Below are 16,344 nucleotides of genomic sequence, written 5' to 3'. Positions count from 1 at the left end.
TTTTATTTATTTATTTGACAGAGCACAAGCCGGGGGAGCAGCAGAGAGGGAGAGGGAGAAGCAGGTTCCCCCCTGAGCAAGGAACCTGATGTGGGACTCATCCTAGGACTCTGGGATCATGAGCTGATCCCAGAGCGTCTGACCTGGCAGATGCTTAACTGACTGAGCCACCCAAGCGCCCCTCTTCATGGGTTTTAGAAACTAGTTCAGAGTAGACGATTCTTATTGTGAAAATCTTCTGAATGCTGTATATATATTTTTAAGATTATTTATTTATATATTTGATAGACAGAGATCACAAGTAGGCAGAGAGGCAGGAAGAGAGAGAGAAGGGGGAAGCAGCCTCCTCCTGAGCAGAGAGCCTGATGCGGGGCTCAATCCCAGGACCCTGGGATCATGACCTGAGCTGAAGGCAGAGGCCCAAACCCACTGAGCCACCCAGGCACTCCAATGCTGTATTTTTTTATTTAAACTTAGACAAACTTTTATATTGTTTTACTTTTCATCTTTTCAAAAAATAACAGAAGTTTGTTATTTGGATTATTTTAGGTTAAGCAAAACAACTGTTTCCTACTTATTGCTTAATTGTAGTTACACATTTGCTTTGACTCAGTTAATTTTTACATAATTGAGCAAAATTACCAAACAAGGAGATCAGACTGGCACTGATTACCAGGTTCAACATTGAGGCCTTTTTCTCCCCACTCCTTGATGTCACTGTGTGACTGTGTGACTCCTAAGCTATGCTCACAGTAGGTAGTGAGAAAGTGTGGTCAGAACATTGCCAAAGAAGTGGAGCAATAGATATTTTCTGTATGCTTTTGGAAATTTCTTTCAGTTTCCCTTTCTTCAGAGAGATCAGTTCAATCATGTTTTATAGTGGACTGAGAATGGTGATAGCATATGATCCCCTAGTTCAATTCTTTATTGTTTCTGGAAATACTAAGCAAAGGACTTCTTCACTGAGGAATAGTTCTTGGTCATGATATTTCTTCTCTTTTTAAAATTTTATTAAGTTTTAGATTTTAGTTCCAGTATAATTAACACAGTGTTCTGGTGTACAGTACACTGATTCAGTAATTGTATACATTGCACAGTGCTTATTACGGTAAGTGTACCATGATATATATTTTAAACATTACAATTTTCATTATTAGTACATTTCAGATGAGTCATGGTTCCTATAGTCTCTTCATTTTAACTTACAGACTTCACTTTCCTTTCAGAAGTCTTATTTTACTACAGAAAAATTCTCGTGTTTCTTTGCAGTTCTTGATTGATTATTTTAGGCTTTGCAAATTGTTTTTTATGATTAAGATACCGATTTTATTTACTTCATACAAGCTTTTATAATTTTTTGGGTTTTTTTGTCTTTCATGAAGAAAATTAATTCTGATTTGACAACTCTGATGGTCTGGCTTATAATAAGCAGGATAAAATAGAGGAAGCTTTGAAATTTTTTTTCATATTTCATTATTGAAATAGATGAGTATTGAATTTCTATAAGAAAGCAAAGCAGATTTTATTATGTTTTACTCCCCTTCTTCCTTTGGAACACATCATAGCTATCTAAGGCAGTCTTTTTTTTTTTTTTTTAAAGATGTGTGGTGTTTGGAAGCTGCATTTCTACCACATACGGATTTGATGTGGGTTCAGAAACCTGCAGTGCTAACTGTATTGAGTTGACCCTCATGGTGCTAAATCATCTGTTTCTTTTTTCCCCCCTAGTTGTTAATATATGTACTTAAAAATGTATACCTTGTTGAAAACTGCAACACACACTGTCCTTAACCACTTTATCAATTAACATACCTTTACAAATATCATTAGCGTAGAATATCATTAGCGTATAAGATATAAGGACCAATAAAATATCTAGATCATTTATGTATGTGGTTTCATCTGGTATATGCTAAATAATTGTGATAAGCTTTTCCCTCTAATTGTTGAGATTATTTTAATGTTGTTATATTTGGAGAATTTTAGCTGTTTTGTCTTTTTTGTTTTTATTATTAAAATAATTGTAACAGGGCGCCTGGGTGGCTCAGTGGGTTGAGCCGCTGCCTTCGGCTCAGGTCATGATCTCGGAGTCCCGGGATCGAGTCCCACATCGGGCTCTCTGCTCAGCAGGGAGCCTGCTTCCTCCTCTCTCTTTCTCTGCCTGCCTCTTTCCCTACTTGAGATCTCTGTCTATCAAATAAACAAATAAAATCTTTAAAAAAAAATAAAATAATTGTAACAGTATTTATAAAGTAGGATTTCCGAATGTTTTTCTACTAGCTTAATTTCGTTTTTTATGTAGTCTTGTAACTTACCATGAAACATGACTAAAATAATTTTTATGTGCTTGATCATACTTTTCATTACATGTGTCTAGAAAAAAAATTCCAGTGATTTTTATTCAAAATTTCTTCTTTTTTTTTGAACTATTGCTGCAAGGATGATAGTTAAGTTGTAAATATTACTCAGGTTTTCGTCACCCTAACCTCCGAGTTCTAGATTCTGTTTGGCAAATTGATAAGACGAGAACTTATATTTTGAAATATTAAAGTATAAGGAGTGAAAGTTTTAAAATGCTACATTAATTCAACCTTGTTTTAGAAAGTCAAAGAATTTTGTAAGAATCAATCTATAAAAACTGTTATTTCAAAAGCATTTCTTCTGTTGTCTTTGATAGGGGCTCTGGTTTTATTGATGATGTTCATTTTTTTCCAAACTCTGTCAGGGAGAAAAAAAGGTTTAGGATTCTGTGTTTGAGATCTTTAAGAGTTGCTTCCTCTGGACACATCATGCGGTGGGCACTGCTTCCTCCCCCTCCCCCTCCTCCTCCTTATCCTTGTCCTCCTCCTCTTCTTAGTTGAGGGTAGTCCACATACGTTACATCAGTTTTAGATATACAGCATAGTGATTCAGCAACTCTAAAGCTTATCCTGTACCAGTATAAGGTTTTAGATATACAGCATATGTTTTAGATATACAGCACAGTGATTCAGCAACTCTATACCCTTATACTGTACTCACCACAAATGTAGCTGCCATCTGTCCCCATACAATGATACTCCAAACCTCTGACTGTAATCTCTATGGTGTAAATTTTATTCCTGTGACTTGTTCATTTCTTAACTGGAAGCCTATTATCTCTTACTCCTCTTCACTCATTTTCCCATTCCTCCAGCCCCCTTTCCTTTGGCAGCCATCAATTTGTTCTTTGCATATATACGTCTGATTCTGTGTTTTCTTGATTTCTGTGGCCACCACTCATCTGTTTTAATAGGTAGTGCATTCTCTCAGCATTTTCCTTGCAAGTTTACCACTTTGGAATTTCACATTTCACTTATTTTCCCGAGTTTTAGAAGACATAGTCACTTGAGTGCCATCAGTCTATTTTTTACTGGCTGTGACATTCAGAATTTTTAGATTTTATGGCTGTGAAAATTGCAACTTTAGTTTGGCTACAGAAATTAGCATGTGTCAGTAAATTTTGAGATGGGAAATTGAACAGGTGAATTTTAAAGATAATCAGGAGATGGAGCAGCCTGACAATTCAATTCAATCTGCTTGTGATATTTCCCACAGAAATTCATATTCCATTTGTCTTAGTCTGCTTGGGCTGCCATAACCACATAGACTGGGTGACTTTAACAGCAGACATTCATTTCTCATACTTCTGGAGGCTGGAAGTCCAAGATCAAGGTACTGGCTACATTGGTTCCTTGTGAGGTGTGAGGTCCTTTTTGGGTTGCAGGAGGCCACCTTCTTGTTACGTTCTCACATGACAAACAGACATGCAGGCTCTATGGTGTCCCTTGTAAAAGCACTACTCCCACCATGAGGGCCCCATCCCCATGACCTCATCTAAACCTAACTGTCTCTCAAAGACCTTATCTCCAAATATCATCACATTGGGGATAGGGCTTCAGTATATGAGTTTTGGGGGGTGGGTGAGGGAGACATACAACTCCATCCATGTACCATTTCTGTGATTCAGAGAGCTGTGGGGGGCAGTGGGCAGTTAAGACTATGGGAGAAAGGTCTGAAGATGAGTAAATACTAGGTAGAATATTGTCCTGAGTTTAATCGTACCCATCTGTACAATTGGTACAGATACCCCAGCTTAATGGGGTGGGAGGGGAACCAATTTCCAAGGAATGGAAGAACAGAGAAACTATTACAAGAGTACATTTGACCCTTGAGTGAAACAGGTTGGAACTGTGTAGGTCTATTTAATTGTGGATTTTTTTTTTTTTTTTGATAAATGCACTACAGTACTGTAAATGTATTTACCTTATGATTTTCTTAATATTTTCTTTTCTCTAGCTTACTTTATTATAAAAATAGTTTATAATACGTATAACATACAAAATACGTGTTAATCCACTGTTATGTCATTGGTGGTGAGTCTTCTGGTCAGCAGTAAGCTGTTAGTAGTTAGATTTTCTTTCTTTTTTATTTTTATTTTATTATTTTTTTTACTTTAAGATTCTATTTATTTATTCAACACAGAGAGCGAGACAGGGAATAGGAGCCGGGGGAGAGGCTGAGGGATAAACAGGCTCCCCGCTGAGCAGGGAGCCCAATATGGTGCTCAGTCCCAGGACTCTGGGATCATGACCTGAGCCAAAGGCAGAGCTTAATGACTGAGCCACCCAGGCTCAGTGCCTAACTACCTAACAGTAGTTGGGTTTTCAGGGAGTCAGAAGTTATATGTGGATTTTCAGCTGTGAGGAGGGTCATTGCTCTAATTCTTGAGTTGTGCAAGGGTCAACTCTGTTTTATCAAGGATCAGATGATTATTTGAAATGTTTTGCTAAATACAAGGTTTGGTATTTAAACTAGCATCTTGGAAAAAAGTTAGCATCTTTATAGAACTAAGAATTGTGAATTTCAATGACTCAACAGTCAACAAAAAGCAGACAGCACAAGTTATGTAACTTTGCAATAATTTTAAATTCTTCCAATAGTGAGGGAGAGGTTAAGTTACATTTAAAGCAGGTAGAATCAGTGTGCCTGGCTGGCTCCGTCAGAGCAGCATATGACTCTTGGGATGCCTGGGTGGCTCAGTGGGTTAAGCCTCTGTCTTCAGCTAGGGTTATGGTCTCAGTGTCCTGGGATCAAGCTCTGCATTGGGGTCTCTCTGCTCAGTGGGGAGCCTATTTACTGCCTCACTCTCACCCCCAGCCTCTGCCTGCCTTTCTGCCTACTTATGATCTCCACCTGTCAGATAAATAAATAAATAATCTTTAAGGGGGGAAAAAAAAGAAAGAAAAGGCAGCATATGACTCTTGATCTCTGGGTTGTGAGTTTGAGCTCCATGTTGGTTCTAGAGATTACTTAAATATTTTTAAAAAGTAAAGCAAGCAGAATCAAGTAAGGATCAATAATGAATATTATACATTGATATATAAAATGACTCTTAAAATGTTAAAATTCACTTACCAAACAAATTTTTTTCTCAGTGCATAGATGTATTTACTATTCCTTTTTCTTACATACTCATTCACACCGATAGATGTAAGGAAGAGCTAAATCTGATTTTAAACTTTTATTTTTATTTTTTTTAATTTAAATACAAATAGCCAACATATAGAACATCATTAGTTTTAGATTTTAAACTTTTTTTTTTTAAGTTTTTAGGTGACCTTTCAAGGTTGTTTACGTAATCTCTTACACCCAACATGGGGCTTGAATTTAGGAACCTGAGATTAAGATTCCCATACTCTTCTGACTGAGCCAGCCAGACACCCTTGCTTTTAAGCTTTTTATCAATGGATGAATGCTTATTTTTTTTCTCAGTGAAGAGTCATCTCAGTTTTCATGTGTTTCTGTCTGCCCAGTATTTTGTTTTGTACATACCTAACTAGGTAATATGTAGAAGAAAAATTACGTTGACAATATTTTGTTATACTTCACAGGCAAAATAAATCGCGTCCTCAGTTCCCTTCCAGTGAAACTCCATTTTCACATAGTATACTGTATTATTCAAAACTCTGTTTATTTCGGTTCTTATTCTTGAAAACCATTAAAATTAGACATCTTCTCTTACAGTTCATTTCCAAAATTTAAATCTCCCTGTTCAGTACAGTTGACAACATGACAACCTAAATAGTTACTTAACATTTTGTCAGGGGAAAGAAAACAGCTGTACTAAGTATTTCAAATAGAGGGGATTTTTTTTTTTAAGATTTTATTTATTTATTTGACAGAGATCACAAGTAGGCAGAGAGGCAGGCAGAGAGAGAGGATGAAGCAGGCTCCCTGCCAAGCAGAGAGCCTGATGCAGGCCTCGATCCCAGGACCCTGAGCTCAGGACCTGAGCCGAAGGCAGAGGCTTAACCCACTGAGCCACCCAGGTGCTCCAAATAGAGAGGATTTAATACATAATTTTTTTATACCAGCTGATTGATTATCAAGGAGATGCTGAGGTAATCCAGAGATTAATAATCATAGGAAGCAGCTAACATCCCTAATGCTGGAGGAAAGAAAGAAGTGGTGGTGTTGCCAGACCTAGGAGCTTGGAGGAAGGGTCTTTGGGGACTATTGCTGACACTTCTGAGAAGGGATTTACTAAATTTTCGTCCTTAGACAACAGAAACTCTGTAGAGGAGAGAATTAGGTGAGGCTGATACTTTATATATGCCTATCTGTTGTTGGCATCTCTAATAGCTTTGAGAGGCTGGGATCTGAAATGGAGCTGGTGTCTGGAACCATGCTGACAGGGTGAAAGCACCCTCCTTCTTAGAGGAGGTTAGAGCTGAAAGATAATAGGTAAGTAACTGGCATATACAGTGGTAGAAGGATATGTAATTTCCTTACTAATAAAGAAATTTATATGGAACCAGAAAAAAACCCGAGTAGCCAGAGGAATGTCGAAAAAGAAAACCAAAGCTGGCAGCATCACAATTCCAGACTTTAAGCTCTCTTACAAAGCTGTAATCATCAAAACAATATGGTACTGGCACAAAAACAGACACATAGATAACGGAACAGAATAGGGAGCTCAGAAATGGACCCTTAACTCTGGTCAGCTAATCTTCCACAAAGCAGGAAGGAATGTCTAATGAAAAAAATAGTCTCTTCAAAAAATGGTGTTGGGAAAATTGGACAGCCACATTCAGAAGAATGAAATTGAATAATTTCCTTACACCACACACAAGAATGGACTCAAAATGGATGGAAGACCTCAGTGTGAGACAAGAATCCATCAAAATCCTTGAGGAGAACACAGGCAGCAACCTCTTCGACCTCAGTCAGTCACAGCAACTTCTTGGAAACATCACCAAAGACAAGGGAAACAAGGGCAAAAATGAGCTATTGGGACTTCATCAAGATAAAAACCTTTTGCACAGCAAATAGTTAGTAAAACCAAAAGACAACTGACAGAATAGGAGAAGATATTTGCAAACGACATACCAGATAAAGGGCTAGTATCCAAAATCTATGAAGAATTTATCAAAATCAACACCCAAAGAATAAATAATCCAGTCAAGAATTGGGCAGAGGACATGAACAGACATTTCTGCAAAGAAGACATCCAGATGGCCAGCAGACATATGAAGAAGTGTTCAACACCACTCGGCACCGGGGAAATACAAATCAAAACCACAATGAGAGGGGCGCCTGGGTGGCTCAGTGGGTTAAAACCTCTGCCTTCGGCTCAGGTCATGATCCTAGGGTTCTAGGATCAAGCCCCACATCAGACTGTCTTCTCAGCAGGGAACCTACTTCCCCCCGCCTGCCTCTTTGCCTCCCGACTTGTGATCTCTGTCAAATAAAATCTTAAAAAACAAACAAACAAACAAACAAACAAACAAAAACCATAGTGCGATACCACCTCACACCACTCAGAATGGCTAAAATTAACGTCAGGAAACGACAGGTGTTGGTGAAGATGCAGAAAAGGGGGAACCCTCTTACACTGTTAGTGGGAATGCAAGCTGGTTGCAGCCATTCTGGAAAGCAGTATGGAGGTTCCTCACAAAGTTGAAAACACAGCTACTCTACTACCCAGCAATCATACTACTGGGTATTTACCCTGAAGATACTTCTCTCTCTACCTCTGAAATGTAGTGATCCAAAGGGGCACGTGTACCCCAATGTTTATAACAGCAATGTCCACAATAGCCAAACTATGGAAAGAGCCTAGATGTCCATCAACAGATGAACGGATAAAGATGATGTACACACACACACACACTCTCGCACACACTCTGAAATACTATGCAACCATCAAAACCCCCGAAATCTTGCCATTTGCTACAATGTGGATGGAACTAGAGGGTGTTACGCTAAGCGAAATAAGTCATTCAGAGAAAGACAATTATATGATCTCTCTGATATAAGGAATTTGAAAGGCAGAGTGGAGGGTCGTGGGGGAAAGGGAGGGAAAAATGAAACAAGATGGGATTGGGGAGGAAGACAAACCATAAGAGACTCTTAATCTCAGGAAACAAACTGAGCATTGCTGGAGGGGAGGAAGTGGGAGGGATGGAGTGGCTGGGTGATGGACATTGGGGAGGGTCTGTGCTATGGTGAGTGTGATGAATTGTGTTAAGACTGATGACTCACAGACCTGAACCCCTGAAACAAATAATACATTATACATTAATTAAAAATTACAGTACAAAAAGAATAAGGTGGTACCAATACACCCCAGTGAATTTAACAGAAGACAGGAAAGGGGATAATGATAATACAAAGTAAATGTGATAAAATAGGACTATGAAACATGTTAGTCACTATAATAATGAAGTTAAGTTCTTCCATTAACTAGAGACTGAAATTGGTCAAAACCCAAAATTCAGGTATATCCATGTAAACATACAGAAAGATTGAAAACAAAAATATGGAACCATTAATAGGAAAATGCTGGTGAAAAGAAAGAAAGCAGACTTAAGCAACCTTTACAAGTTAACATAGAATTCAAGGCAAAAAAAAAAAAAAAACAAAAACCTGTAGGAGAAAGAGAATTCCTATAGTCAAAGATTTAATTACATCCTTTTTCTAGGATGTTACATCCCAGAAGATGTAACATCATAAGCTCTTATTTTCTTAATTTGTTTAGAAAACATATGAAGCATATGTAAAATAAATTGAAATTGTCAAATCCATAATTAGTGTGGGAGAGTGACAGCTCAAAGAAGTGGACAGATCGGTAAGTATAATCATGTAGATCAGGTCTTGGCAAACTATGGCCCATCTCCTGTTTTTTTTTTTTTAAGATTTTATTTATTTACTTTTAGAAGAGAGAGAGGGAGCATAAGCACAGGGAGTGGCAGGCAGAGGGAGAAGCAGGTTCCCTGCTGAGCAAGGAGCCTAGCCCTATGTGGGACTTAATCCCTGGACCCTATGATCAAGACCTGAGGCAAAAGCAGATGTTTAACCAACTGAGCCACCCAGCTTACCCCCCTCCTCCTGCTGTTTTTGGTACATGAAATTTTATGGGGGTGGGGGGGTCACTTGGGTGGCTCAGTCAGTTAAGCAGCTGCCTTCAGCTCAGGTCATCATCCCAGGGTCCTGGAATCAAGCTCTGCATTGGGCTCCCTGCTCAGCAGAGAGCCTGCTTCTCCCTCTACCTCTGCTGCTCCCCTGTTGTATGCTATCTCTCTCTCTCTCTCTCTCTCTCTCTCTTTCTCTCTCTGTCAGATAAATAAATAAAATCTTTAAAAAAAATTTTTTTTTTTTTACTAGAACACAGCCACACTAATTTGTGGATTTTGTTTTTGTGCTACAACTGCAGAGTTGAAAAGTTGCTAGAGATTGTGTGGCCTGCAAAGCCTAAAATACTTGCTATCTGAATGTTCATAGAAAAAAATTGCCAACCCCTCACATCGATCAGCACACTTAATCTGTTAAGGCCAGCTGCTAAAAATTTGGGTTTTATGGGCCAGATAGTCTTGTACATATTATTCTCCTCCCACTCCTTCCCTTGTTCCCCTCCCACATTCTTTTCTCGCTCTCCCCATTCTTCTCCCTCAGTCCCTTCAACTTCCCTTTCTCTCCCCCCTTCCTCCTTCTCTTCCTTTAAATATGAAAAATTTTGTTCAGCTGGCCTTAGGAAAACACATGTTTAAATGATACAAATAGTTGAACTTGTTTTATATAAATAGATACAGATGTAAATATATAAATAGTACATACATAGCACAAGAATAATGTGTATGAGAAATATTGTACGAATTTAATCATGATAAAAATGAGGATATCATTTTTGAAATTCATAAATATCAAACTAACAGTATGTAGATAACTTTTTTTTTTTTTTTTTTAAAGATTTTATTTTATTTATTTGACAGACAGAAATCACAAGTAGGCAGAGAGGCAGGCAGAGAGAGAGAGAGGGAAGCAGGCTCCCTGCTGAGCAGAGAGCCCGATGCGGGCCTCGATCCCAGGACCCTGAGATCATGACCTGAGCCGAAGGCATCGGCTTAACCCACTGAGCCACCCAGGTGCCCTGTAGATAACTTTTTACTGTTTCAACTAAGATAAAAGATATTAAAAACTACTGATAATTTCATTGAAATAATAATTACTTAATTTGTTTAAATATCTTTTTTCTTGTTGAACTAAGATCATGCTCTTTATTTTTTCAAATACTCCAAGAGCATTTAAAAATTTGATCATGTTAGGCTGAGAGAAAAATATTAAATTCCAATCATATTTACATCCTTTTTCCCTTATTTTTTTCACATCCTTTTTTAAAAACTTTTTTTTAATTTTTAATTTTTTTTTTAAGATTTTATTTATTTATTTGACACACAAGGATCACAAATAGGCAGAGAGGCAGACGGGGGTGGGGGGAAGCGGGCTCCCCGCTGAGCAGAGAGCCCGATGTGGGGCTCGATCCCAGGACTCTGAGATTATGACCCGAGCTGCAGGCAGAGGCTTAACCCACTGAGCTACCCAGGCACCCCTTTCTCATCCTTTTTTGAATATTTAATGGAATTAGAGCTTAACAACAAAAGAATAACAAAATCTAAATTATGTTTAAGCTATAACTATACAGAACATTATTTTTTAAAAAGCTTATCAGAATTACTTATTTTATTTGAACATAATTTTATATTTTTCATAATCTTAAACATAATGTAGGAATAAATAATAAAATCTATTTATTTGGAAGTCTATAAATCTTTTGAATTAAAGATAAAACCCAAACAGAGAATGTTATCTTTGGAAATGAATGAGAGCTATCACTTCATATAAGATTTTGAGAATCCTATTCATGTGAATAAAGTGGTATTCAGAGGAAAGTGGTTAGTTTTAAGGGCATATAGTAGAAGATAAAAAAATAGATAATTGAGCAGGTGATCTGAATGGAAAATTCTTACATTGTACTTTGGTATTATAGGTTTTCTTTAATTCATACATGTGCTTGATGTACTTCTTGTTATGATGGTTTTGATTGTAATTACCACAGTGCTTTATCTGTTTTAATACTAAGAATCAGGAATTTTTGTGTAGTAACTAACTTACCTTTTAATATTTTCATCATTGAATTGGACAACTTACATCTACTGTCATTCAGAATATGCTCATTTTGAGTTTGCATATGCAAACTTAATGATGGAGTCAGAAAATTAGTGTGGATGAGACAAAGAGAGAAAGTATTTGCATGTTACTAATGATTAGTGATGTTCAACATCTTTTCATGTGCTTATTGGCCATATATTTTTTTTAAAAGATTTTATTTATTTATTTGACAGAGATCATAAGTAGGCAGAGAAGCAGGCAGAGAGAGAGAGGGAAGCAGGCTCCCTGCTGAGCAGAGAGCCTGAAACAGGACTCGATCCCAAGACCCTGAGATCATGACCTGAGCCGAAGGCAGTGCCTCAACCCACTGAGCCACCCAGGCGCCCCGGCCATTTGTATATATTTTATGGAGAAATGTCTGTCCAGGTCCTTTGCCCATTTGTTAATTAGGTTTGTTGAGTTGTAGGAGTTCTTTAATTAGGTTTGTTGAGTTGTAGGAGTTCTCAATTCCTTATCAAATAGATGATCTCATTAGTTGCCTTTTCACACTGTTGGTAGTGTCCTTTGCACAAAAAACTTTTTAATTTTCATTAAGTCTAATTTATTTGTTTTTTTATTTTGTTGCCTGTGTCTTTGGTATCATAACAAAGAAGCCATTGGCAAACCCAATTATGTCATTAAACTAGTAATGTAGACTATTGCATTTCTTATTAACTTAAAAAATTTTACATATGTAGAGATTTTGTTGTTTTGGAAAGCAATAGCAGATTTAGAGAAAACTGTCTTGGGTTGCCAAGATGAAAGGCATATTTAGAAGGGATGATAGATATACTTATTAAAATGTCAGCAACAGGTGTCATTAACAATCCTATCACAGTGAGAAAAATCCCTGAATGTCCAGCTGTTATGTTAAAAAAGACACTGAAAAATTTCAAGGGCTGCTAAGGGTTCATAGAGCATATTAAGGTTCACATTGAGAGTCAGAGAAGTTGGATACGAAGTGATGACTCAGAAGCCAGCTGGCTTATTTACGTAACCATTTGGCAACTTTTAAGAAGGAAGGGAAGGAGCAGAAAAACTGAAGGCTGGGCAACAGGGGAAGAGAATAAATATCAAAGACCTAGAAGGCATTGTTCTACTATCTCTTTGGTTTTGAGAGTGATTATCTTTTAGCTTCCATCACAGTGAAGTTTTAGGAAGATATAAAATCAGAAAAGGAAAACAAAAACCACTGTTGAAATGCATACTTGAAAATTAGATTGTAGAACTTTGTACAATTTATAGAAAAGATTAAAGTTATTTAAAGCTGGTTGCATACAGAAGGCACCCTTCACTGAATCTTTGTGTTTAACTTAGTTTGACTTCTCCAGAAGCCTTAAGAAATACAGTTTTCTTGGGGCACCTGGTTGGCTTAGTTCAGTGTCTGCCTTCAGCTCAGGGTCCTGGGATCAAGTCATGCTCAGACTCCCTGCTCATCAGGGAGTTTGCTTCTCTCTCTCTTCCCATCCCTCTAGGTTGTGCTCGAGACTCTCTCATTCTAATAAATAAACAAATAAAATCTTAAAAAAGGAAATACAGATTTCTTGAAGAATGGCCATCCTTAGAGGGTCGTTGGCTCTATAAGTAGATCTAATATGGTAGGAATCAGAATAACAGATTCTCAAAAATTTCAACTTTTGAACAGATAAGGACAGTAGTAGGAAGACCAGACTGTGGAAACATTGAGAAATACTTTTAACTAAAAGCTGCCCTTTGGATGCCTGGGTGGCTTAGTCGTTAAGCGTCTGCCTTCAGCTCATGTCATGATCCCAGGGTCCTGGGATTGAGCCCTGCATTGGGCTCCCTGCTCAGCAGAAAGCCTGCTTCTCCCTTTTCCACCCTCCTTGCTTGTATTCCCTTTTTCACTGTGTCTCTCTCTGTCAAATACATAAATAAAATCTTAAAAACAACAACCTGTCCTTCCTAATATAACTTGAATTATAACAGTGTGAACTAGTGTTTATTGTGTACTCATCAGATTATAGTATTTGAGGATAATATCTTGGTGATCATGATATAGGCTAGAATTATCAGAGCATTTCTCAGTTTACCATATTTTATTATTACAAAACACTATAAGATAGATATGATCATTCCTATTTTATATCTTAGGAGGGTCGAGTGGGAAATACGAAATGACTTGCTTCAGGACCTTAGGTAGCATTGGTAAAGGGACCAAGTCCATATCACTAGATCACATAAGATTATCACATAACCCTTGGCACACTTCCTTCCTTTTTTATAATTCACCATAGTACTTTATTTCAAGCTTAGTTTAAATAGACTCTGCTTTCATAAATTGTTTTGGGAATATAGCCAACACTTAAACAACATTATTTTTATGAAATAGTAAAAACAGTCACGCGAAGCAACTTAAATTTGCAAACATGGGGCTTTATAAAAATTCAGCCACACAATATTTAGGCTTCTGGTTTTTAAATGTAGAGCCACACATCTAAATCTGGAATTTAAGAATTTAGTGGAGGAGGAGATAGTCTTAACGGAGATTCAGCAGGACCTAGAGTAAAGATTCTCTCTAGTTTGATGAATGACTGGAATGGGGAGTCTGGCTAGGAATGTTTTAGATGAAAATTAGAAGAAGAAATCAGAAACTAAATAAAGATGGGAGTGATGGAGGGAGAAAAGTAGTAGAGATGTAGAAAGTATAGAAGGTGTGATGAACAGCACATATGGACATTGGAAACACAGAGCCAGCAGTGCACAGATGATAGAATACCTTCGCTCCCGGGGAATTCAGTGAACCAGGCACTGAACTCTCCTTTATAGGCAGACCAGGGCTTTCAGTCTAGTAGCCTGGAGGAGATGGTGCTGGTTGTTAGGCTGTGGAGAGAAAAGCTAAACAAGGAAGAGTATATGGTTAATATTGTGGGAAAGCAAGTAGCCTGTCAGATCTACATATGTTGTGAAAGCCATTCTATGGTATGAGTCCGTCATTGTCTAGTTGAAAGGTGAAAAACCATAGCATTTAAGTGTTGAACCAAGTGTAAAGAGTACAGAAAGAGTGGTAAATTTAGGTAGTGTTTTCCTGTTCCATATAATGTCATTGCTCAGAAATGAGAGAAGTATCAGTGGTTCTCATCCTGGCTGCCATTAGAACCTTCTGATGCCTGGGTCCCATTCTTCAGAGATTGGCATTTAATCGCTTGGGATGGGGCCTGAGGTAATTCCAATGTAGAGAAGAAAGCTGTGGAACTCACTCCCTAAATGACACTTCTTAGGTGTTCTTTGCTGGGAGTAGTTTTTAGTGAAAGGAGTACTTTGAGATGACATACAAACTTAATGAATTTGGCCATTTCTTAATTTAGGGAAGATGGCTTTGAGAAATCACTTCTATCTAGAGTCTACAGGAAACTGTTAAAAACTTCTTACTGGCAATACACTTCTGTATCACAGTCTATATTAAACGTTTTTTACAGTATTGCTAATGTATAGTGATTTGGTGATGGAACCAAATTCTATTCTGGCAGGTGTTGTATGATTGGGCCTTCTAATACAAGCATAGTAAGAGCATATTGGTTGTCTTTGCTTTTGGTGTCAGTACAATCAACTCTTCCTGGATTTACAGCTGCAGTATGTTGTTTTCAAATTTTAAATGGAAGGGTTTTTATTCTTCCATAAAACTAGTACAGTGTCTGAACCATAAATAAGTCCTTACATCTTTGATGGATGAAAATGGCCTTAAATGAAATTTTCCAGAAGTGTCACTTCGTGGCTGTTTGCTTTAGTTGCTAAACAGCGGAGGTTGCTAAACAGCGACTGGTACCTTTAACTTTGTTGTACAGTTTGTTTGTACTTTGTACAAACTTTGTTTGTAGTTTGTACTTTGTGCAGTTTTTGTTGTACAGTAAAACTTTATTTTACAGGTATAGGCCTAACTAAAAAAGAGCCAAATACTCATTTGTTGCATCTTTAGAGAGCTGGCTCTAAGGAGGTTTATTTTGAGAAAGTGTGTAGGAACCTTTTCTCAGTATTCCAACTGTCCTTTATCATGAATTAAATGTTTTTTATTTTTTTTAAAGACTTCATTTATTTGAGGGAAAGAGAATGAGTGAGTGTGAGAGGGGAGAAGGTTGGAGGCAGAGGTAGATTCCCCACAGAGCTGGGAGCTGGATGCAGGACTTGATACCTGGACTCTGGGATCATGACCTAAGCCGAAGGCAGTCACTTAACCAACTGAGCCACCCAGGCACCCTTAAATGTTTTTTAAAGACTGTATTTATTTATTTTAGAGAGTGAGAGGGGCAAAGGGAGAGTGGAAGGGACAAGCAGACTCCCTGATGAGCATGAGGCGCTGGAGGCTGGCTCTGTCCTGGGAGTCAGAGATCAAGACCACAGAGGAAGTTAGAAGTCCCATGAATTACATATTTAAAATTGGATTCCTAAGCTGGAAAAGTCCGTGGTCAGGATACTATGACAGGGATTTAGGTTTTTAAAAAATCAGTTCAGTACTATATTGAATATAGAATTTATTTCCTTTTCTTAGCAAATGATTTCATTTTCTGGTCTGAATATTCTCTGAACATAATCCACAGGTAAGCTTTATATAGAGCTGTGGTGGTTAGGTGCAAAGAAATATAGTCTCTGGGTAACTGATTTTATATGGTAAGGTATTGTAATATGAGAGATTAAGGTTCATTTTTTGTGCTAATTATTTCAGTTTACAGAATATGTTGTGAAATCAGTTTATTTGTCAAAATTGTCTCATTCTAGAGTTATGTTTATCATAGTAATTATTTCTAGTATTGGGTTGATCAAAAACAACAGGTACAGCTGTTGAGATGGGTGGTGACCAGTAGTAAAGTATACTTCAGCTTG

General features: G+C 37.6%; 1 protein-coding gene across 29 annotated transcripts in view; it reads left to right on the top strand.

Moving 5' to 3' along the window:
* The window catches only part of EIF4G3 (eukaryotic translation initiation factor 4 gamma 3), a 351,983-nt gene that overhangs the window by 129,911 nt on the left and 205,728 nt on the right, over positions 1-16,344 (top strand). For 2 of the 29 annotated variants that reach the window (XM_059135852.1, XM_059135851.1), the window contains exon 1: positions 3,675-3,693. The exons of the other annotated variants lie outside the window; for them this stretch is intronic. The gene's annotated coding sequence lies outside the window, so the exon portion shown is untranslated. Of the gene's footprint in view, positions 1-3,674; positions 3,694-16,344 lie in introns of those variants that run through there. 29 annotated transcript variants of the gene reach the window in all.

The sequence above is a fragment of the Mustela lutreola genome, chromosome 10 (genome assembly GCF_030435805.1).
Source record: "Mustela lutreola isolate mMusLut2 chromosome 10, mMusLut2.pri, whole genome shotgun sequence".
Lineage (NCBI taxonomy): Eukaryota > Metazoa > Chordata > Mammalia > Carnivora > Mustelidae > Mustela > Mustela lutreola.
The sequence above is the reverse complement of the archived record's forward strand: the minus strand, read 5'-3'. Positions and strand labels throughout refer to the sequence as shown.